Source organism: Dendrobates tinctorius, unplaced genomic scaffold, assembly GCF_039654945.1.
Source record: "Dendrobates tinctorius isolate UK_male_01 unplaced genomic scaffold, ASM3965494v1 ptg000017l, whole genome shotgun sequence".
NCBI lineage: Eukaryota > Metazoa > Chordata > Amphibia > Anura > Dendrobatidae > Dendrobates > Dendrobates tinctorius.
This window is the reverse complement of record NW_027361685.1, coordinates 13,987,010-14,012,058: the sequence shown is the minus strand read 5'-3', so window position 1 is coordinate 14,012,058 and position 25,049 is coordinate 13,987,010. Positions and strand designations below refer to the sequence as shown.

Sequence of the window (25,049 nt, the reverse complement as noted above, 5' to 3'; positions counted from 1 at the left end):
GGCACAGACCCTCACTCCTGTCCCTTCACTATAAAGCCTGGGCTTCATTATACAGCTGTACAGGGTCTAGTTAAGGCTTTTTAGCCCTTTCCTCAGACTGTAGCTCCTGGGAACAGACCCTCAGTCCTGTCCCTTCACTGTAAAGCCTGGACCTCTTTATACAGCTGTACAGAGGTCTATTGAAGGCTTTTAAGCCCTTTCCTCAGACTATAACTCCTGAGAACAGGCCCTCACTCCTGTCCCTTCACTATAAAGCCTGGGCCTCATTTTACAGCTGTACAGGGGTCTAGTGAAAACTTTTTAGCCCTTTCCTCAGACTGTAGCTCCTGGGAACAGGCCCTCACTCCAGTCCCTTCACTATAATGCCTGGGCCTCATTATACAGCTGTACAGGGGTCTAGTGAAGGCTTTTTAGCCCTTTCCTCAGACTGTAGCTCCTAGGAACAGGCCCTCACTCCTGTCCCTTCACTATAAAGCCTGGGCCTCATTATACAGCTGTGCAGGGGGTCTAGTGAAGGCTTTTTAGCCCTTTCCTCAGACTGTAGCTCCTGGGAACAGACCCTCGCTCCTGTCCCTTCACTATAAAGCCTGGGCCTCATTATACAGCTGTACAGGGGTCTAGTGAAGGCTTTTAAGCCTTTTCCTCAGACTGTAGCTCCTTGGCACTGGCCCTCACTCCTGTCCCTTCACTGTAAAGCCTGGACCTCATTATACAGCTGTACAGGGGTCTAGTGAAGGCTTTTTAGCCCTTTCCTCAGACTGTAGCTCCTGGCAACAGGCCCTCACTCCTGTCCCTTCACTATAAGGCCTGGGCCTCATTATACAGCTGTACAGGGGTCTAGTGAAGGCTTTTTAGCCCTTTCCTCAGACTGTAGCTCCTGGGCACAGGCCCTCACTCCTGTCCCTTCACTGTAAATCCTGGGCCTCATTATACAGCTGTACAGGGATCTACTGAAGGCTTTTTAGCCCTTTACTCAGACTGGAGCTCCTGGAAACAGGCCCTCACTCCTGTCCCTTCACTATAAAGCCTGGGCCTCATCATACAGCTGTACAGGGGTCTAGTGAAGGCTTTTTAGCCCTTTCTTCAGACTGTAGCTCCTGGGCACAGACCCTCACTCCTGTCCCTTCACTATAAAGCCTGGACCTCATTATACAGCTGTACAGAGGTCTATTGAAGGCTTTTAAGCCCTTTCCTCAGACTGTAACTCCTGAGAACAGGCCCTCACTCCTGTCCCTTCACTTTAAAGCCTGGGCCTCATTTTACAGCTGTACAGGGGTCTAGTGAAAACTTTTTAGCCCTTTCCTCAGACTGTAGCTCCTGGGAACAGGCCCTCACTCCAGTCCCTTCACTATAATGCCTGGGCCTCATTATACAGCTGTACAGGGGTCTAGTGAAGGCTTTTTAGCCCTTTCCTCAGACTGTAGCTCCTAGGAACAGGCCCTCACTCCTGTCCCTTCACTATAAAGCCTGGGCCTCATTATACAGCTGTGCAGGGGGTCTAGTGAAGGCTTTTTAGCCCTTTCCTCAGACTGTAGCTCCTGGGAACAGACCCTCGCTCCTGTCCCTTCACTATAAAGCCTGGGCCTCATTATACAGCTGTACAGGGGTCTAGTGAAGGCTTTTAAGCCTTTTCCTCAGACTGTAGCTCCTTGGCACTGGCCCTCACTCCTGTCCCTTCACTGTAAAGCCTGGACCTCATTATACAGCTGTACAGGGGTCTAGTGAAGGCTTTTTAGCCCTTTCCTCAGACTGTAGCTCCTGGCAACAGGCCCTCACTCCTGTCCCTTCACTATAAGGCCTGGGCCTCATTATACAGCTGTACAGGGGTCTAGTGAAGGCTTTTTAGCCCTTTCCTCAGACTGTAGCTCCTGGGCACAGGCCCTCACTCCTGTCCCTTCACTGTAAATCCTGGGCCTCATTATACAGCTGTACAGGGATCTACTGAAGGCTTTTTAGCCCTTTACTCAGACTGGAGCTCCTGGAAACAGGCCCTCACTCCTGTCCCTTCACTATAAAGCCTGGGCCTCATCATACAGCTGTACAGGGGTCTAGTGAAGGCTTTTTAGCCCTTTCTTCAGACTGTAGCTCCTGGGCACAGACCCTCACTCCTGTCCCTTCACTATAAAGCCTGGACCTCATTATACAGCTGTACAGGGGTCTATTGAAGGCTTTTAAGCCCTTTCCTCAGACTGTAACTCCTGAGAACAGGCCCTCACTCCTGTCCCTTCACTTTAAAGCCTGGGCCTCATTTTACAGCTGTACAGGGGTCTAGTGAAGGCTTTTTAGCCCTTTCCTCAGACTGTAGCTCCTGGGAACAGGCCCCCTTCACTATAAAGCCTGGGCCTCATTCTACAGCTGTACAGGGGTCTAGTGAAGGTTTTTTAGCCCTTTCCTCAGACTGTAGCTCCTGGGAACAGGCCCTCGCTCCAGTCCCTTCACTATAAAGCCTGGGCCTCATTATACAGCTGTACAGGGGTCTAGTGAAGGCTTTTAAGCCCTTTCCTCAGACTGTAGCTCCTGGGCACTGGCCCTCACTCCTGTCCCTTCACTATAAAGCCTTTGCCTCATTGTACAGCTGTACAGGGGTCTAGGGAAGGCTTTTTAGCCCTTTCCTCAGACTGTAGCTCCAGGGAAAAGGCCCTCACTCCTGTCCCTTCACTATAAAGCCCAGACCTCATTATACAGCTGTACAGGGATCTACTGAAGGTTTTTTAGCCCTTTCCTCTGACTGTAGCTCCTAGGAACAGACCCTCACTCCTGTCCCTTCACTATAAAGGCTGGGTCTCATTATACAGCTGTACAGGGGTCTAGTGAAGGCTTTGTAGCCCTTTCCTCAGACTGTAGCTCCTGGGAACAGGCCCTCACTCCTGTCCCTTCACTTTAAAGCCTGGCCTCATTATGCAGCTGTACAGGGGTCTACTGAAGTCTTTTTAGCTCTTTCCTCTGTCTGTAGCTCCTGGGCACAGGCCCTCACTCCTGTCCCTTCACTATAAAGCCTGGGCCTCATTATACAGCTGTACAGGGGTCTGTTGTGAATTCACTTTCTGGCCTACCTCTGGTTGCTGGTGAAGGTAGTGGAGATGGTTGTATTGACAGAGGGGTTGCGAATTCTCTTTCTGGGCTGCCTCTGGTGTTTACAGGAGGTAATGGAGCTGATCTAATTAACAGAGGCCTGCCACCTGATAATGAGGAGGACGATTGGACATTGGGAGTTTCTGACTGGATTTTAGACAGCCGACTCCCTCTATCCCTACTGGTGATTTTTTCCTGCCTCCTGAGGCCTTAGTTTCCAGCTCAGTCCCTGCATGCTCAATCTAAGTGTTCTTTTGCTATTGTTCACATTTGATTTGGTTTTGTCTATTTCAGTTCTGTGTGGTCAGCCAGCCCCGCCTGCGGCTGTGCTGAATTTCCATCCTTATGTTACTGTTTGTGCCAGTTTGTTTTTGTCCCTTATTAGATTGGCCTCTCTTTGCTCTGTTTTCAGAATATACCAGAGTGCTGATATAGTGGGCGAAGTCTAGTGACTTCAGTATTTTTTCTATCAGACGTGTTGGGCATTTTTTGCAGGGTTTTTTGCGTGATTGCAGACAGTGTCTTTCCTTTCCTGTCCTGTCTAGTCAGTGTGGGCCCCATCGTGTGCTCAGTCTATTTTCCTACCTGCGTTTGTGTTTTCATCTTGTTTCACCGACAATATATGTTTGGGGGCTATCTATTCATTTGGGGTCTGCTCTGGTGCAGTTTAGATTTCCCCTTTCTGCTTTAGGCTTATTTAGTTCTCCGGCTGTGTCAAGGCATCTAGAATCATCGTAAGTACGCTCCACGGCTACTGCTAGTTGTGTGGACAGGATCAGGGGTCTGCATCCGCTTAGTTACCAACCTCTCTGGTTTTCTGTGGCTTAGCTTGGTCTTGCTTTCCTCCTCGGTGACCCAATCATAACAGGGGTCTAGTGAAGGCTTTTTAGCCCTTTCCTCAGTTTGTAGCTCCTGGGAGCAGGCCCTCACTCCTGTCCCTTCACTATAAAGCCTGGGCCTCGTTATACAGCTGTACAGGGGTCTAGTGAAGGCTTTTTAGCCCTTTCCTCAGTGTGTAGCTCCTGGGCACAGGCCCTCACTCCTGTCCCTTCACTATAAAGTCTGGACCTCATTATACAGCTGTATAGGGGTCTAGTGAAGGCTTTTTAGCCCTTTCCTCAGACTGTAGCTCCTGGGATCAGGCCCTCACTCCTGTCCCTTCACTATAAAGCTTGGGCCTCATTATACAGCTGTACAGGGATCTAGTGAAGGCTTTTTAGCACTTTCCTCAGACTGTAGCTTCTGGGAACAGGACCTCACTCCTGTCACTTCACTATAAAGCCTGGGCCTCATTATACAGCTGTACTGGGGTCTAGTGAAGGCTTTTTATCCCTTTCCTCATACTGTAGCTCCTGGGAACAGGCCCTCACTCCTGTCCCTTCACTATAAAGCCTGGGCCTCATTATACAGCTGTACAGGGATCTAGTGAAGGCTTTTTAGCCCTTTCCTCAGACTGTAGCTCCTGGACACAGGCCCTCACTCCTGTCCCTTCACTATAAAGCCTCGGCCTCATTATACAGCTGTACAGGGGTCTAGTGAAGGCTTTTTAGTCCTTTCCTCAGACTGTAGCTCCTGGGAACAAGCCCTCACTCCTGTCCCTTCACTATAAAGCCTGGCCCTCATTATACAGCTGTACAGGGGTCTAGTGAAGGCTTTTTAGTCCTTTCCTCAGACTGTAGTTCCTGGGAACAGGCCCTCACTCCTGTCCCTTCACTATAAAGCCTGGGCCTCATTATACAGCTGTACAGGGGTCTAGTGAAGGCTTTTTAGCCCTTTCCTCAGACTGTAGCTCCTGGACACAGGCCCTCACTCCTGTCCCTTCACTATAAAGCCTGGGCCTCATTATACAGCTGTACAGGGGTCTAGTGAAGGCTTTTTAGTCCTTTCCTCAGACTGTAGCTCCTGGGAACAGGCCCTCACTCCTGTCCCTTCACTATAAAGCCTGGGCCTCATTATACAGCTGTACAGGGGTCTAGTGAAGTCTTTTTAGTCCTTTCCTCAGACTGTAGTTCCTGGGAACAGGCCCTCACTCCTGTCCCTTCACTATAAAGCCTGGGCCTCATTATACAGCTGTACAGGGGTCTAGTGAAGGCTTTTTAGCCCTTTCCTCAGACTGTAGCTCCTGGACACAGGCCCTCACTCCTGTCCCTTCACTATAAAGCCTCGGCCTCATTATACAGCTGTACAGGGGTCTAGTGAAGGCTTTTTAGTCCTTTCCTCAGACTGTAGCTCCAGGGCACAGGCCCTCACTCCTGTCCCTTCACTATAAAGCCTGGGCCTCATTATACAGCTGTACAGGGGTCTAGTGAAGGCTTTTTAGTCCTTTCCTCAGATTGTAGCTCCTGGGAACAGGCCCTCACTCCTGTCCCTTCACTATAAAGCCTGGGCCTCATTATACAGCTGTACAGGGGTCTAGTGAAGGCTTTTTAGCCCTTTCCTCAGACTGTAGCTCCTGGACACAGGCCCTCACTCCTGTCCCTTCACTATAAAGCCTCGGCCTCATTATACAGCTGTACAGGGGTCTAGTGAAGGCTTTTTAGTCCTTTCCTCAGACTGTAGCTCCAGGGCACAGGCCCTCACTCCTGTCCCTTCACTATAAAGCCTGGGCCTCATTATACAGCTGTACAGGGGTCTAGTGAAGGCTTTTTAGTCCTTTCCTCAGACTGTAGCTCCTGGGAACAGGCCCTCACTCCTGTCCCTTCACTATAAAGCCTCGGCCTCATTATACAGCTGTACAGGGGTCTAGTGAAGGCTTTTTAGCCCTTTCCTCAGTCTGTAGCTCCTGGGCACAGGCTCTCACTCCTGTCCCTTCACTATAAAGCCTGGACCTCATTATACAGCTGTCAGGGGTCTAGTGAAGGCTTTTTAGTCCTTTCCTCAGACTGTAGCTCCTGGGATCAGGCTCTCACTCCTGTCCCTTCACTATAAAGCCTGGGCCTCATTATACAGCTGTACAGGGGTCTAGTGAAGGCTTTTTAGCCCTTTCCTCAGACTGTAGCTCCTGTTCACCATGTGATCTCACCATAACCCTAACAAGCTACCGTATATACTTGAGTATAAGCCGAGATTTTCAGCCCAACTTTTTGGGCTGAAAGTGCCCCTCTCGGCTTATACTCGAGTCACCCCCACTGGTCTGTCTCCCCTGGTATACATCTCTTCTCTCGGGTGTTTCTTACCCCCTTCCTTCACAGCAGCAGCTACGCACACTTCACTTCCGGTCCCGCTCATTATAGCTTATAAATATTCATGACGTCACTGGAAGTGAAGCGTGCGACTGCAGCACTGAAAACACAGGTCGCCTCCTCCACCTGCCTTATAGAAAGCCGACTCCCCGGCGTGTCAGGGACTTATCTTAACTATTAGCTACTGCACACTGTCCTCACCCTCCCTGCTAGCTCTCTGCTTGAGACGCTAGGTCAGAGCAACAGGGATCACGTGAGTACTTTCATTGTAGCATGGTCTCTGTAATGTGAGACCTGTAAGGAGCAGACCTCAGTGTGGAATGCCAGCACACCATGCTTCTAATTAAACATACTAATACTGAGAGCTGATCCTCTTCACTGTGTGTTAGCACTAGAGTTGAGTGAAACGAGTCGAAAAAATTCAAAAGTCGCCGACTTTTGGCAAAGTCGGGTTTCATGAAACGAAACACGACCCTAGGATGAGGTCGGCCATGAGGTCGGCGACTTACGTGCCAAAGACGCGTTTCAAAAGTTTGTTTTGCGCTCTTTTTCAGCCAATCAGGATCCACGCACACTGTGGGCAACGTGATGACATAGGCATGGGTCACCACCATCTTTCAGAAGGGCATGCAAGTGATTGGCTTGCTTTGGTGGGCATCACAGGGGGTATAAAAGGGCGTGCACGCCGACCGCCATCTTACTTCTGCCTATCTTAGTATAGGGAGAGGTTGCTGCTGATTCTGTAGGGAGAGCGTTAGGTAGGGAAGAAGACAAAATAACTGCTTCTGCTGCTAGCGATTTGGTCTGCACAACACACCAGTCACTGTGTGTGCAGTGCAAGGGGAGGCTATATAGTGGTGTATCAGTGGTGTTGGTTGTTGGGCTGCCTTCTAAGGCTTCCTGACATTCCTGCATTGCTGTTTACCCACTGCTCCGCAAACTGCTTTTTTAAAAGCAATCCCAATTTTTTTTTTTGTCCTGCTGAGAAGACAAAAAAACTGCTTCTGCTGCTAGCAATTTGGCCTGCACAACACACCAGTCACTGTGTGTGCAGTGCAAGGGGAGGCTATATAGTGGTGTATCAGTGGTGTTGGTTGTTGGGCTGCCTTCTAAGGCTTCCTGACATTCCTGTATTGCTGTTTACCCACTGCTCCGCAAACTGCTTTATTAAAAGCAATCCAATCTCCCTTATCCTCTAGTCACTTTTGTCACAGCTGTGCCATCGAGCCTGTCACATAGCGCTCAGATATTCATTGGGCCTCACACAATCCAAAAGTGTCCAGTGTCCAAAAGTGTGTGCAGAGATTCAAAATCTCCCTTATCCTCTAGTCACTTTGGTGACAGCTGTGCCATCGAGCCTGTCACATAGCGCTCAGATATCAGTGGGCCTCACACAATCCAAAAGTGTCCATCCAGTGTCCAAAAGTGTGTGCAGAGATTCAAAATCTCCCTTATCCTCTAGTCACTTTTGTCACAGCTGTGCCATCGAGCCTGTCACATAGCGCTCAGATATCAGTGGGCCTCACACAATCCAAAAGTGTCCATCCAGTGTCCAAAAGTGTGTGCAGAGATTCAAAATCTCCCTTATCCTCTAGTCACTTTGGTCACAGCTGTGCCATCGAGCCTGTCACATAGCGCTCAGATATCAGTGGGCCTCACACAATCCAAAAGTGTCCATCCAGTGTCCAAAAGTGTGTGCAGAGATTCAAAATCTCCCTTATCCTCTAGTCACTTTGGTCACAGCTGTGCCATCGAGCCTGTCACATAGCGCTCAGATATCAGTGGGCCTCACACAATCCAAAAGTGTCCATCCAGTGTCCAAAAGTGTGTGCAGAGATTCAAAATCTCCCTTATCCTCTAGTCACTTTGGTCACAGCTGTGCCATCGAGCCTGTCACATAGCGCTCAGATATCAGTGGGCCTCACACAGTCCAAAAGTGTCCATCCAGTGTCCAAAAGTGTGTGCAGAGATTCAAAATCTCCCTTATCCTCTAGTCACTTTTGTCACAGCTGTGCCATCGAGCCTGTCACATAGCGCTCAGATGTTCATTGGGCCTCACACAATCCAAAAGTGTCCAGTGTCCAAAAGTGTGTGCAGAGATTCAAAATCTCCCTTATCCTCTAGTCACTTTGGTCACAGCTGTGCCATCGAGCCTGTCACATAGCGCTCAGATATCAGTGGGCCTCACACAATCCAAAAGTGTCCATCCAGTGTCCAAAAGTGTGTGCAGAGATTCAAAATCTCCCTTATCCTCTAGTCACTTTGGTCACAGCTGTGCCATCGAGCCTGTCACATAGCGCTCAGATATCAGTGGGCCTCACACAATCCAAAAGTGTCCATCCAGTGTCCAAAAGTGTGTGCAGAGATTCAAAATCTCCCTTATCCTCTAGTCACTTTGGTCACAGCTGTGCCATCGAGCCTGTCACATAGCGCTCAGATGTTCATTGGGCCTCACACAATCCAAAAGTGTCCAGTGTCCAAAAGTGTGTGCAGAGATTCAAAATCTCCCTTATCCTCTAGTCACTTTGGTCACAGCTGTGCCATCGAGCCTGTCACATAGCGCTCAGATATCAGTGGGCCTCACACAATCCAAAAGTGTCCATCCAGTGTCCAAAAGTGTGTGCAGAGATTCAAAATCTCCCTTATCCTCTAGTCACTTTGGTCACAGCTGTGCCATCGAGCCTGTCACATAGCGCTCAGATATCAGTGGGCCTCACACAATCCAAAAGTGTCCATCCAGTGTCCAAAAGTGTGTGCAGAGATTCAAAATCTCCCTTATCCTCTAGTCACTTTGGTCACAGCTGTGCCATCGAGCCTGTCACATAGCGCTCAGATATTCATTGGGCCTCACACAATCCAAAAGTGTCCAGTGTCCAAAAGTGTGTGCAGAGATTCAAAATCTCCCTTATCCTCTAGTCACTTTGGTCACAGCTGTGCCATCGAGCCTGTCACGTAGCGCTCAGATATCAGTGGGCCTCACACAATCCAAAAGTGTCCAGTGTCCAAAAGTGTGTGCAGAGATTCAAAATCTCCCTTATCCTCTAGTCACTTTGGTCACAGCTGTGCCATCGAGCCTGTCACATAGCGCTCAGATATCAGTGGGCCTCACACAATCCAAAAGTGTCCAGTGTCCACAAGTGTCTGCAGAAATTCAAAATCTCCCCTGTCCTATAGACACCTTGTACCTTGTTTTACATTACTATATAGTTTGTTGGATTTTGTCTACATTTCTACCAAAAATGAGGAAGGCTGGTGGAAGAGGCCGTGGAATTGGGCGGGGGTTGGCAGCTGGTAATGATGGTGTTGGTGGTGGATCTGATAGTAGTGGCAAGAGCAAAATAGGACCGAATGCAGGAGGTGCTGACCCTGCGTCATCGTCTGGCTACATAAGGCCTCGAACGCTTAGTTTTCTAGGAGTTGGCAAACCGCTTTTAAAGCCAGAGCATCAGGAAAAAGTTTTGTCTTACATTGCTGACTCAGCCTCCAGCTCTATCGCCTCCTCTTCTTCAGTTGTAAAAAGTAAAAGCACTGAGTCGTCATTGGAGGCTCATGTTCATGAACCACACCTTTCCTTGTGTCCTTCACCCCAACCAAGATTGAAGGATGACGCAGGCCATACTACTGATTACTCCATGGAGCTGTTTTCACATACCATGCCTGGATTATCAAGTGAAATGGTGAATTACCCAGGCCAAGATGAATCTGACATGGAGTGCACTGATGCACAGCCGCTGATGGATGATTCTGCTGGTACATTCACTCAGAGCACTACATTGTCCTCGCAGTGTACAGTGCCAGATTCTGACCCTGATGAGACTCAGGTGCCCCTTCCCGCACACTATACCACCATACACGGTGACACAGAGGAAGGTGCACATGACATAGAAGAGGAGGTGATGGATGACCCAGTTGTTGACCCAGATTGGCATCCATTGGGGGAAGAGGGTGCTGCTTCCAATAGCTCAGATGAGGAGCATCCACAGCAGACATCAACATCGCAACAGCTGTTATCTGGCAGGCCCGGAGCACTCCAAAGACAGGTTCCAAACATCAAAAGAGTTGCTGGACAGCTTGTCCAGAGGGCCAAAAGATCACAGCGTGCTAGGCCGCAAAATGTCTGCCAAAGTAGGAAGAGTGCAGTGTGGCACTTTTTTGAACAAAATCCTCATGATCAGGCCAAGGTTATCTGTAAGAAGTGCGCAAAGACCTTTAGCCGAGGGAAAAATCTGAAAAATTTGAATACCAGTTGCATGCTTAGACATTTAACCAGCATGCACTTGCAAGCGTGGACACAACACCAAACCTCAAGTGCCACATGTGCAACTGATCACAACGAAGGTAGTCAGCAACGCTGCATTGTTTCCCCCACTGTAAGCCCACCGGTTAGCACAGCAGAAAATGTTGAGGTGTCGTTGCAAGACCACAGCAGTCAGGGAATCCCACTGTTATATCAACGAAAGACTGATTCTAGGCCATCAGAAAGAACACCAACTCCATCACCATCATCAACCCTCTCTCAGTCCGCCCTGTCCACCGCTACTTCCACCATATGCAGCTCTCAAGTCCAGCTCACCCTCCCAGACACTATGAGTAGGTCAAGAAAGTACTCAGTCTCTCATCCGCGTACACTGGGTTTGAACGCCCACATTGCCAAACTAATCTCGTTTGAGATGATGCCCTTTCGGTTGGTGGAAAGCACAGCTTTCCGCGAACTCATGGCCTATGCAGTACCACGCTATGACCTACCCAGTCGCCACTTCTTCTCTCGCAAAGCCATCCCAGCCCTCCACCATCATGTGAAAGACCGCATTGTCCATGCACTCAAGCAGTCAGTGAGCGGAAAGGTGCACCTCACAACTGATGCATGGTCCAGTCGGCATGGCCAGGGCCGTTACGTGTCCATCACTGCGCACTGGGTTAATGTGGTGGATGCAGGGTCCACAGGGGACAGCGGTGGTGGGACAGTGCTGCCTAGCCCATGGTATAGGAAACAGTTGGCTGTAGGCGTTCGACCCTCCTCCTCCTCCTCCTCCTCCTCCAGAAGCGAAAGCTCGTCCACAGAGGGCAGTCGTACGAGCACTCCATCTGCAGCTGCCACTGTTGCACATGATGTGTCCCCCTATCGAGCAGCTAGTGGAAAGCGTCAGCAGGCTGTGTTGCAGATGATGTGTTTGGGCGACAGACACACCGCCGAGGTGCTGGCCGAGTACTTGAAGCGACAAACTGAGTCATGGCTGGGCAGTGTACATCTTGAGGCAGGCAAGGTAGTTAGTGATAACGGCCGTAATTTTGTGGCAGCCATAGCCCTTTCAAAACTCAGCCACATACCTTGCTTGGCTCACACCTTGAACCTGGTGGTGCAGTGCTTCTTCAAAAATTATCCGGAGTTAACAGCCCTGCTCCAGAAGGTGCGAAGACTGTGCGCGCACATCCGCCGGTCGCCTGTACACTCCGTTCGTATGCAGAAGCTGCAGCGATTGCTCCACCTTCCCAACCACCGCCTCATTATCGACATTGCAACAAGGTGGAACTCCACCCTGCACATGGTGGAGCGGCTGTGCGAGCAGAGGCAGGCCATAATGCATTTGTTGGAGGATACACGGCCAGGCACTTTGAGAGCAGACATGGAGTTGACAGGTGTGCAGTGGTCGAAGCTGAAAGACCTTTGTAAAGTCCTTCAGTGTTTTGAGGAATGCACACGGCTGGTAAGCGCAGACGACGCCATCCTAAGCATGAGCATCCCACTTATGCGTCTGCTCATGCAAACTTTGACGCACCTTAAGGAGCAGGCGTCTGCAGCCAATGTTGATGAGGAGGAAGAGGAGGAGGGAATCCTTGATGACATTCAGCCATTGTCTGCTCAGGGACCTCTCCTGGACGAGGTGGAGGAAGAAGAGGAGGAGGAGGATGATGATGGGGATGATTACTTAGGGGAGGAGGATGCATCTCGTGGGGCAAGTGAAAATGTTGGCGTGGCAAGGTCTGGTACAGGGTTTGTGCGTGACTGGAGGGATGTGGATTTGCCAGAAAGTGCTCCTCCACCCAGCACTCGCAGTGCATCATTGACACCGGGAACATTGGCCCACATGTCAGATTATGCCTTGCGGATCCTAAAAAGGGACCCCCGCATTGCCAAAATGATGAACGATGACGACTACTGGTTGGCCAGCATCCTGGATCCACGCTATAAAGGCAAATTACAAAACATCATGCCACAGGAGAACCTTGACCTAATATTGGCTAATAAACAAGCAACTCTGGTAAATCGGTTGCTTGAGGCATTCCCAGCACACAGCAGCGGTGATGGTTCTCACACGAGCCGTACGGGCCGGGGGCAGCTTGGCAGAGGTGTTCGTGGTGCACACAGCAGAAGTGGCGTTGGAGACAGGGGTTTCATGACAATGTTGTGGACTGATTTTTCAAATACCGCTCACACAACTGGTAATACTGCATCGATGGAAAGTGACAGGAGACAGCAGTTGTCAACTATGGTTACAAACTACTTTTCCTCCCATATCGATGTTCTCCCACACAGGTCATTCCCCTTTGACTATTGGGCCGCTAAACTGGACACCTGGCCTGAATTGGCCCAATATGCCTTACAGGAGCTCGCTTGCCCAGCTGCAAGTGTGCTATCGGAAAGAGTCTTCAGTGCAGCTGGATCAATCCTGACAGAAAAAAGGACCCGTCTGTCAACCCAAAATGTGGATGATCTAACCTTCATTAAAATGAACCACGCATGGGTTTCCAAGGATTTTGTCCCACCTTCCCCTGATGACACATAGGGTGACAGAAAAATGGCTTGCTTTGGTCCACCTCTTCCTGGTACTTCACCTATTTCGCCTTTTGCATCAGCTGAATGTCCAACATCAACATATGCCACTTTCTAAAACTCCCTAACTGTGCTGCCTCCCCCCCCATGGCCGGGGTCACCACCTAGCGCACGACACCGTGCGAGTGCCGTTGCCCTGGACAGGTGGGTAGGCTGACTCTTGGGCGCGGGCACTGGCACAGGGTCCCTCATAGTGCAATCAAGTGTCTCTGACGGTGGTGGTGCACACCCGCCGTCAGACACACTGCTGTACTATGAGGGGCCCAGTGCCAGTACCGACGCCCACGAGTGGGCCCCCCTTGCTTGGGCAGGGCCCCAGCATTTGCAATCTTTACCTCTCCCTGCTCCTCCGCTGTGTAATCTGGGCCGTCAAATCCATACTGTGCCTGACACCGTCTGAGCCTGCCTCCTGATGTATAGACATATATTTTGAATGTGTACGCTATCCATACATGTTATTCGGGGATATGGTACCCTTTCTAACCTTTGTGCAATCACGTGCAATCCATACTGGGCCTAACACCGTCTGAGCCTGCCTCCTGAGACATATATTTTGAATGTGTACGCTATCCATACATGTTATCCGGGGATACGGTACCCTTTCTAACCTTTGTGCAATCACGTGCAATCCATACTGGGCCTAACACCGTCTGAGCCTGCCTCCTGAGACATATATTTTGAATGTGTACGCTATCCATACATGTTATCTGGGGATACGGTACCCTTTCTAACCTTTGTGCAATCACGTGCAATCCATACTGGGCCTAACACCGTCTGAGCCTGCGTCCTGAGACATATATTTTGAATGTGTACGCTATCCATACATGTTGTCTGGGGACACGGTACCCTTTCTAACCTTTGTGCAATCACGTGCAATCCATACTGGGCCTAACACCGTCTGAGCCTGCCTCCTGAGACATATATTTTGAATGTGTACGCTATCCATACATGTTATCTGGGGATACGGTACCCTTTCTAACCTTTGTGCAATCACGTGCAATCCATACTGGGCTTAACACCGTCTGAGCCTGCCTCCTGAGACATATATTTTGAATGTGTACGCTATCCATACATGTTATCTGGGGATACGGTACCCTTTCTAACCTTTGTGCAATCACGTGCAATCCATACTGGGCCTAACACCGTCTGAGCCTGCCTCCTGAGACATATATTTTGAATGTGTACGCTATCCATACATGTTATCTGGGGATACGGTACCCTTTCTAACCTTTGTGCAATCACGTGCAATCCATACTGGGCCTAACACCGTCTGAGCCTGCCTCCTGAGACATATATTTTGAATGTGTACGCTATCCATACATGTTATCTGGGGATACGGTACCCTTTCTAACCTTTGTGCAATCACGTGCAATCCATACTGGGCCTAACACCGTCTGAGAATAATAGATGGGGCCCACCATACACTGGAACATTCCAAAGGTGGATATCAGACACTGGAGCAGCATTTACAGGGCCCATTATACACTAGAGCATTAGAAATGGGGCCCATTATGTTTGTAGCATTATTTGGGCCCATAAGACAGTAGAGCTTCATCCATGGGGACCAACATATACTGTAGCATTATGTGGAGCTCATCATATACTGTTTCAAACATTATATGGGACCAATGATTCTGTATGGAGAAATAGATGGGCCTCGTCATGAGATGTAAAAAGTGAGGTATTTTTCATTGTACTATACCGCTATTTCTCTGCCGTATCGGAGCATGATGAGTTGTGGTATGTGTTAAAGGGGCGCTCTTTCGCCCAGGGCACATGAAAACCTGGAGCCAGCCCTACCCCCCACAACTTTAGCCAAATAACCCCCATTTTTCAGTGCGTAACTTGTATTATGAAGTTAATTAAGGTTGACAAGCTTAAGTAAGAAGAATTGATGCTTTTGGCATTCAAATGGGCACTGTTGGTGTGTTTCCTGTCCTCCTCTCACTGCCGACTTTTATTCCCCATTGACTTACATTGGGTTTCGTGTTTCGGGACGACCCCGACTTTTCCCTATAATCGGACGATCTTGCTCGACCCGACTTTTGGAAAAGTCGGGTTTCACGAAACGAAACGTGACCCTAAAAAACCAAAAGTCGCTCAACTCTAATCTCTTCATGTTACAGAAAGAGAAGAAATTCGAAGTGCACCTAAAGAAACAGAGGAATGGAAACATGTGACCCAGAGAAGCAGGAGGATCAGGAGGCAGTCAGCACCCATACTGCTCAGGAACCAGTACCAGGCTCTTACGCAGGAGAATGATGAAGAAATACATCAGGATAAGACTCTGCCCACAAACAGCAACCTTGTACACCTTCTGAATCCTCCTGGATGGAGAAAGAAAAATGTTGTGAAGAAGAAACGGAGAGTGGCGGTCATGGGGGATTCCCTGTTGAGAGTAAGAATACAAGGACAGAACAATGGAAAGGACACCATTGTAGGCATTTACTACAGGCCGCCTGTGCAAGCTGAAGATATGGATGAACTCTTTATGCATCAAATGGCCAAGTTCTCCAAAAATATGACATAGTTTTCATGGGAGATTTCAACTATCCTGACATTTGTTGGGAATCAGACAAAACTAGCAGGTCAAGGAAATTCTTATCCTCTCTTGCTAACAACTTTATCTTCCAAAAGGTAGGGGAGAAAACAAGGGGAACTGCTACCTTGGATCTAATCCTTCTAAACAGGGAGGAAATGGTTGAGGAGGTAAAAGTGGCTGGGACCCTAGGAGGTAGCGACCGTGCTATTTTAGAATTTTGGATAACTAGAGGAGGAAGACCTGTGAAGACTCAGATGTCAAGGTTAGATTTCAGAAAGGCAGATTTTAAGGGATTCAGAAAGAGAATTGGAGGGATCCATTGGCTGGATATCCTTAAGGACAAAACTGTCCAGGAAGGATGGGAAATCTTGAAAAATGAAATTCTCAAAGCACAATTGTTAACAATTCCAAAAAGAGGGAAGAACAGGAAGCATTTCAGGAAACCAGGATGGATGAACACAGAACTTAAGCACATGCTATAAAGGAAGAATGAAATGTTTATAAAATGGAAAGAGGGAGGCATATCTAAAGAAGAATATAATGCTGTCTGCAGAACTTGCAGGGCACAAATCAGATTTTCTTAAGCTGAAAATGAATTGAGGCTTGCAAGAGTTGTCAAAAGCAATAATAAAGGATTTTGGGGATATCTCAAAAGTAAAAGAAAAGTCAAAGATGCTATAGGATTTTACCGGATGAAAATGATGAAATGGTAAGACAGGATGTTGAAAAGGCCGAACTTTTAAATTCCTATTTTGCATCTGTTTTCTCTCAGAAAGGAAATGTAACATCAACTGTTTTTCACTGTCCTATTAAGGGAGTAGAAGAATCCAGGATATCTATAAACAGAAAGATAGTGAGGAAACAGCTAACCTAAATGAATTCAAGTCTCCAGGTCCAGATGAACTACACCCCAGAGTACTGAAGGAGATAGCAGAAGACATTTTTGAACCCCTCTCCATAATATTTGAAAATTCTTGGAGTACAGGAGAAGTCCCAGAAGACTGGAGAAGAGCAAATGTTCCTATCTTCAAAAAGGGAAGAAAGTGGACCCAGGCAACTATAGGCCGGTGAGTCTGACTTCTATACCAGGAAAGATCTTTGAACAAATTATTAAACAACATGTATGTAAGTACCTGGATAAGAATGAAATGATTAAACAGAGTCAGCATGGGTTTGTAGCTAATAAGTCATGTCAGACTAACTTAATTTCCTTCTATGACAGAATCACTGATTGGGTGGATCAGGGAAATGCTGTAGATATAGTATATCTTGACTTCAGCAAAGCATTTGACAAAGTATCTCACACAATCCTTCTTGAAAAAAATGACTTGGTATGGAATGGACAAGGCAACTGTTAGGTGGATTCATAACTGGCTTAGTGATCGGACCCAAAGAGTGGTCGTAAATGGCTGCACATCCAGTTGGAAGAATGTCTCAAGTGGGGTACCACAGGGCTCTGTCCTGGGCCCTGTATTGTTCAACATCTTTATCAACGATTTAGATGAAGGAATTGAGGGTAAACTGATTAAATTTGCTGATGACACAAAGCTAGGAGGGATAGCTAATACTAGAGAAGAGAGAGAGAGGATTCAAAAAGATATAAATAAACTGGAGCAGTGGGCAGCAACTAACAGAATGGTTTTTATCAGGGAAAAATGCAAAGTACTACATCTGGGCAATAAAAATGAAAAAAGCATATACAGAATGGGAGGAATAGGGCTAAGTGACAGAACATGTGAAAAAGACTTGGGTATACTAATAGATCACAGACTGAATATGAGTCAACAGTGTGATGCAGCAGCAAAAAAGGCAAATGCAATTCTAGGATGTATTAACAGAAGCATACAGTCTAGATCACGTGAAGTCATTATTTCCCTCTACTCCTCTTTGGTCAGACCTCATCTGGAATATTGTGTCCAGTTTGGGGCACCACATTTTAAAAAAGACATCAACTGGAGCAAGTTCAGAAAATAGCGACCAGAATGGTGACCGGTCTGCAAACCCTGTCTTATGAGGAAAGGTTGCAGGATTTGGGAATGTTTAGTTTGCAAAAGAGAAGTCTGAGAGGAGACTTAATAGCTGTCAACAAATATCTAAAGGGCTGTCACATTGTAGAAGGATCAACTTTATTCTCATTTGCACAAGGAAAGACTAGAAGCAATGGGATGAAACTGAATGGGAGGAGGAGAGAGACACAGATTAGATATTAGAAAAAACTTTTTGACAGTTAGAGTGATCAATGAGTGGAACAGGCTGCCATGAGAAGTGGTGAGTTCTCCTTCAATGGAAGTCTTCAAACAGAGGCTGGACAGACATCTGTCTGGGATGATTTAGAGAATCCTGCTTTGAGCAGGGGGTTGGACCAGATGGCTCAGGAGGTCCCTTCCAACTCTACGATTCTATGATTCTATGATTCATATAGCATGGTCAGTTTTACCATAAAATGTACACCGTAAAAACAATTCACAAAAAACAATGTCAGAATTGCTTTTTTCACAATTTCACTGCACTTGGAATTTTTTCCTTGTTTTTGAGTACACTATGTGGTAAAATTAAGGGAGTCATTGAAAAGTACAACTCGCCCCACAAACATCAAGCCCTCATATGTCTATGTGGACAGAGAGATAAAGAGTTATGGCTCTGGGAAGAAGGGAAGGAAAAAATAGAAACAAAAAACGAAAATGGGCCGCAGCATGAAGGGGTTAATTGCGTCTTTCTGCCACTTACAGGGAAAGTTAGAAATTAGTTGTTTCAGGTCAGCGTTATGTTCATGGCTTCTGATTTAGAGGAGTTGACTATAAAGAAACATACCTGTGATTCCAGCTTACTCCGTGTCTCTGCCATCAATAGGGTCCTGGTTACCAATAGGGGGCGACTGGAAAAAATTCTGGTCACTAGGGATGGGCGAACCCAAACTGTAAAGTTCCGACCCTGTACCAAACATATACTGCTCAGTCATAAGGTCCTGAACATGGATTTCCATGGGAAACCCGTGTTACAGTTCGGGTCCAGGGCCTGTAATAGCATAAAATTAATAATAAATATTATACTTACCTGTCCAGCGACGTGTCCTCCCATCCCGCTGACTCCCGGCCACATCTGCTTCCGGGGCCGCGCATTATCTTCCGGCGGTATTCACTGCTCTCGGCAGTCTTTGGCTTTTTCCTGCAGTGTTCGTGTGGTGATGTCAGGGTTCATCCCAGTTCATGGGTCGGGCCATGACCTGGGGTGAACCCTGATGTAACCGCATGAACACTGCCAACGCCGGCTGAAAATTGCCGAGCAATGGAGTGAATAATCCGGAAGTTAATGAGCGGCCCCGGAAGTAGATGCGGCCGGGAGACAGCGGGACGGGAGGACGCGTCACTGGACCAGTAACTATAATTATAATGTTTATTATTAATTTTATGCTTTGTTTTACAGCCCCCCCGCCCCATCCCATATCTGTAAAGTCCAAGCTCGGGGTTCGGATGCAAGTTCGCGTCATCTCTGGCCCCAAGCTCAAAGTTTACAAAAAAACTCGGGTGAACCCACCGATCCCGATCATCGCGGGATACGCCCATCACTACTGGTCACAATTAGAAACTAAATGGATCCGGCAATTAAATCCCTGACATCCCAATGGTGTAGATGAAGTTCTCCGCTTCTCCCCTTTCCTATAGGGGGTTTGGTGGAATTCGTTCTCTACACTCTTTATTACATAGAACAGTTTTCTCTGATCTCAATGTGTCTTATTTGTTTCTTATTTCCCCATAATACAACGGTCACAAGATCGCCGATCTGCACTTTACTCTCCGATGGTGACGATCCTCTAGACATCCGGACAGTCAGGAGCATTGGATCCCATCTGTGTCTCCCCACTATTCTAACAATGGACGCTCTCTCCGCGATCATTTCCTCCTCTATACGGTTATTATGGGGAATGACGCTGTGATGACTTCTCTTCTGGGAGAGACACAGATCACAGGTGACTAATATTGCAGTGTGAATAGAAACTTATATTTCCGGTATTTTTCTGCCCTTACATTGTGGGTTATGAGGTGTTTGGGGCTTGTTTTTTGTTCCGCCCTTTTCCCTTTGTTTTTATCTTTCCAGTTGGTAATTGGGATTCTAATATAAGCCCATATATCCCGGGAAGTGTCAGGTGCTGGGATCTCATTATATTATTAATAACAATTTCATTCCCGATTATTCCCGTCATTTATTGCTCGTTACATTCTCTCTATATAATAACAGATTCCTCTTTGTTACACGTCCTAATACTGATCATTTATATCTGTATATTGTAGAGGAAACATTTCTAGGAGTGTATACACTTCACCACAAACACTTCCCATAGATTTTATTATCATCACTGTTATTAAGCTGCTTTTCTCTTTATATCTTTACCATATCACTGTTTATTCTCTTTTCTTACCCGTTGCACAGTTGCACTCTCACTGGTCACTTGGTGGGGTCACATTTGGCTCTTTTCACCTGCATTGTTTTGTTTCCGGACCCCCCTCACTATCACTTCACCTGATTGATCGCTACCAGATGGCTGTATGCAGCATTATCCATCTTGGTCTTACCAACAGGTTTTCATCCTGAACCTCCTGCTTCACTGGGGAAGATGTGACCGGGGAACAGCCCCAATTCCTTTAGGAGCACCCCCACTTTACCCCAGAGTTACTCCCCTTGCCTGGATTAGTGCAGGACCTTGGTGTGTTGGAAACACTTATCTGTACCCTCTGAGGAAGCTGACGTGGCGAAACGCCCGTAAGAGGGAATAGTGGTGAATCTGCCATCTTTCTCTGTACACTCCCGGCATGTCGTCTGTAGGATCTGTAATCGCCATCTCTTGTTAGGATGGTTCCTCCTTTACACTATATGGGCTGTGCTGTATTCCTGGGATATCCCATATAGCACTGGCTGCACTTTATATCTCCTCTCTGTACTCCAGGGATGTAATGCGCTGTCAGCTCTGTATTCTCTCACTATTTATACCCTTTGCTCTGTGTCCTCTCATTATATAAGCTATTCATCTATAAGTGCACAGGATCTATTCCCCTTATACACTGATATCCAGTGATAGATCTACAATCCGGTTACAGATATCTATGTATGGATTTATCTTACACTCAGTAAATACGGTGCACTTATCTCATCCCCACCTTGATAGTGACGCTCTCTTAGGATACGTTACTCTATGATGGCACTTTTGCACATGGCCACTAGATGGAGCTACATTTGACATTTGCCTGAATTTTTATATCTACACATGGTTTACACAAATTATATTTTCTTGTGGTAACTCTATACTATTTACCATTAGAAGCTGTGTATTTCTGTAATTATTTGTATGTATACATGATTGATTACCACTTCTGGCTCTGTAAAAACAATCCCCTTTAACCCCTTTCTGACATCGGGTGTAAATGTACTTCCTCCCTTTGATCTGGGCTCCGGTGGTGAGATCACATCTTTTCCGGCACATGTCAGCTGTTTTGAACAGCTGCCATTTGCCCCTAACAGCCTCTGACAGCGGCATTTAATGTGCACTTCCAGCAAGCACCGGAAATCCTGCCCATCGGTGACCCCATCACATGATCATAGGTCACCTATGGGTTGGCATGATAACCAGTGATCTCCAGCAGACCTCTATGCTTCTCACTGCCGGATTGCTATGAGCGCCGCCCACTAGCCAAAACCACAAACCAAGGATCATCCTGCCGAACTCCACCTCTCCTTTTAACATGGGCAAAACGCTACTCAGACAACACAGGGTGACGGTAAAACAGTGTGGCAATGCTTTATTGTACTACAGAACAGGCAGATAACACATAGAACAGTCCCAGCACAGTACACAAGATGGGGCACATTACAGAGTCTCAGCCTTCCGCTGACCTGCTGGGATAATAGCTTCTGTGACTTCAGATCTTCCAGGGTCGCTACCCAGCTGTGGCACACACACAGAGAGGAGGTAACGACAAGTGTAGGAAGATGACAGTCCATACAAGACCAGTTGATCCGAGGATCACAACCTGGCTTCATCTTCCAGGGTCGAATACTCCACCGCACACATAGAGGAGGTATGACAAGCATAGGAAGATGACAGTCCATTGAGTCCATACAAGGTACAAGGCCAGTTGATCCAAAGATCACAATTTGGCTTCTGCAAACGTATCCATGGTTCAGTGATGGTCAATGGAGCAGATCTGTATTCTTCCAACCGAGGCTGAAAACCCCTAGGTTGTTTCCTGTAGAATGATAGATCCGTGTCCCTTGTGATGATGTTGTGGCTGCTGTCCTGTCTCTTGTCCTTTGGATGTATAGATGTCTTGGCAGAATCTCTCTGGCTGTTTCTCTCTCAGTCTCTTTATACAGAGGCATGTAACCCATTTTTAGACTTAACAAGTGTCCCTCATTCAGTATTTACACAAAGGGTAAGAATGGAGATGAGATTATTATAGCATTACTTGATTAAATTATTTAAACTATTTGCATAGCTTTTCCCACTCTGTTTTAGAAGTCAACAAACTGGCACCATAACACAATGTATAATTAGCATATCAGCAAACATCACTAGTGATAAAGGATAAGCGCACAATAAAAGTCAATATTACCGGCTTACACAAACAAAAGTCTGTTTTCTTGACCAACTAGAAATCAAAACATAAATTTAAAGCCACAATACAAGTAACATTCCATTATTCTTCATTTGCTAAAAAATAGTTGTCTGGTTATTTAAGATACAATGCTGTATGTCTTCATAATGCCAAAAGTAAAAATAAAATGTTTAAAAAATATAAAAAACAATATAAAATTTCAAATCACCCCCTTTTCAAAATAAAACAATAAAAAAATCAAACATACACATATTTGTTATAGCCGCGTTCAGAATCGCCCGATCTATCAGTATAAAAAAGAATTAACCCGATCGCCAAATGGCGTAACGAGAAAAAAGGTCAAAACACCAGAATCACTTTTCTTGGTCGCCTCAACATTGCATTAAAATGCAATAAAGGATGACCCAAAGATCGTATCTGCACCAAAATGGTCTCCATTAAAATCGTCAGCTCGGCACACAAAAAATAGACTTTCACCCAACCCGAGATCATGAAAAATGGAGACGCGACGGGTATCGGAAAATGGTGCAATTCTTTTATACTTAACCTAATAAAGAGGAGTTATTTTTACTGATACAGTGGCTATGGAAAGTATTCAGACCCCTTTAAATTTTTCACTCTTTGTTTCATTGCAGCCATTTGGTAAATTCAAATTCATACTATCTATTCCTGACACTGGAGTGGCTTATAAACTTCCGAAGTATATAGTTTGAAGTTTGGAATCTGCCAATATGTGGCTAGTTTTCTGTTTCGGATAACATGATACATGATTTTAGTTTTTTTTTTTTGTTTAGTCACGTTTGAATATAGGTCAATATTAAATAGTCTCTTGATGAGTCGTCTTTGGTGAGGACGATGAAACCTGTAGAAATGAGAGGCTTGGAGAGTGAGTGTGTATACGTCACATCACCCTATATACTGAGATGTGGGGTACATGTTTTTTCTATTAGTCACTTTCCAACTAACCTTCAGGGGGCGAATTATGGGTATAGTTTTACATTTGGAATTAATAAAGTTTACTTTTTATTATTTTGTAAGCAAACATGAGGAATGACAAGAGACAACCCATTTGAGGAGGTGCAATTTTGGTTAAAACTATTCCAACATTATGAACATAAAAAAGGCTTCTCCCCTATGTGACATCTCTGATGTTTATTAACAGTTGATTTCCAGGTAAAATATTTCCCACATTAAGAAAATGAAACTGGCTTCTCCTCTGTGTGACTGCTCTGATGTCTAACAAGAAGCGCTTTCTGGTTAAAACATTTCCCACATTAACAGGAAAAAGGCTTCTCTCCTGTGTGGGTTCTTTGATGGCTATCAAGACTTATTTTCCATTTAAAACATTTCCCACATTCTGAACATGAATATGGCTTTTCTGCTGTGTGGATTCTCTGGTGCCTAACACAACTTGATTTATTGTTAAAACATTTCCCACATTCTGAACAGGAAAAAGGCTTCTCCCCTGTGTGGATTCTCTGGTGCTTAACACAATCTGATTTACTGTTAAAACATTTCCCACATTCTGGACAGGAAAAAGGCTTGTCTCCTGTGTGAATTCTCTGGTGGGCAAAAAAATGTGCTTTCTGTGCAAAATATTTCCCACATTCTGAACAAGAAAAGGGTTTCTCCCCTGTGTGAATTCTTTGATGGGTAACAAAATGTGATTTATGTGCAAAACATTTCCCACATTCTGAACATGAAAAAGGCTTCTCCCCTGTGTGAGCTCTCTGGTGCATAGCACAATCTGATTTATTCCTAAAACATTTCCCACATTCTGAACATGAAAAAGGCTTCTCCCCTGTGTGAGTTCTCTGGTGTGTAACAAATTGTGATTTACGTGCAAAACATTTCCCACATTCTAAACATGAAAAAGGCTTCTCCCCTGTGTGAGTTCTCTGGTGTGTAACAAATTGTGATTTACGTGCAAAACATTTCCCACATTCTGAACATGAAAAAGGCTTCTCCCCTGTGTGGATTCTCTGGTGATTAACACAATCGGATTTATTGTTAAAACATTTCCCACATTCTGAACAGGAAAAAGGCTTCTCCCCTGTGTGAGTTCTCTGGTGGATAACAAAATTTGATTTGTGTTCAAAACATTTCCCACATTCTGAACAGGAAAAGGAAAAGGGCATCTCCCCTGTGTGAGTTCTCTGGTGTCTATCAAGAACCGATTTCTGATTAAAACATTTCCCACATTCTGAACAGGAAAAAGGCTTCTCCCCTGTGTGAGTTCTCTGGTGAGTAATAAAATGTGATTTCCATGTAAAACATTTCCCACATTCTGAACATGAAAATGACTTCTTTGCTTTAGGAGCAGTTTGTTTTTTAATGCCTCTTTTGTGACTTTGATTTTCCTTAGTAATCGGTAATGAATCAGAAGATGGGACGTGTTTCATAGGATCAGATGACAGATCTTTGCTTTGAATGGATGATGGTATATCTGGAGTAATAGCATTCACTTTAGTTGTATCATGTAGGATCTCAAGATCATCAGATTTAAAAATTGAAGATGTCAGCTGTCCCTCTGATCTCCTGGTACAGTCATCTGCTAAGATAAAACAATTATTTTTTAATAAAATATCCTTGAGTTTTATATTTTTGAACACTTCTACTTAAACTGTCCATAAAAATGGCAAGCTATGTAAAGGCTTTAATTATTTACCAAGTCAATGACAGTTCACAGTCTAATAGAAAACCTTGTTGGATGAACCAGTAGTGTGCGGTGTTCAACTGTTTGTTCATTCTGCCTCCCAAATATCAAATATAAAGAAACCAATCAATGTTATGTAGGCGAAAATAATACCAAT

The 25,049-nt window shown here is 46.1% G+C and overlaps 1 protein-coding gene and 1 pseudogene across 1 annotated transcript in view; one reads left to right on the top strand and one right to left on the bottom strand.

Moving 5' to 3' along the window:
• Positions 1–25,049, top strand: part of LOC141082449 (gastrula zinc finger protein XlCGF66.1-like) — a 533,652-nt gene that overhangs the window by 364,602 nt on the left and 144,001 nt on the right. The gene's annotated exons all lie outside the window — the stretch shown is intronic.
• Positions 21,404–25,049, bottom strand: part of LOC141082356 (uncharacterized) — a 99,181-nt pseudogene continuing 95,535 nt past the window's right edge.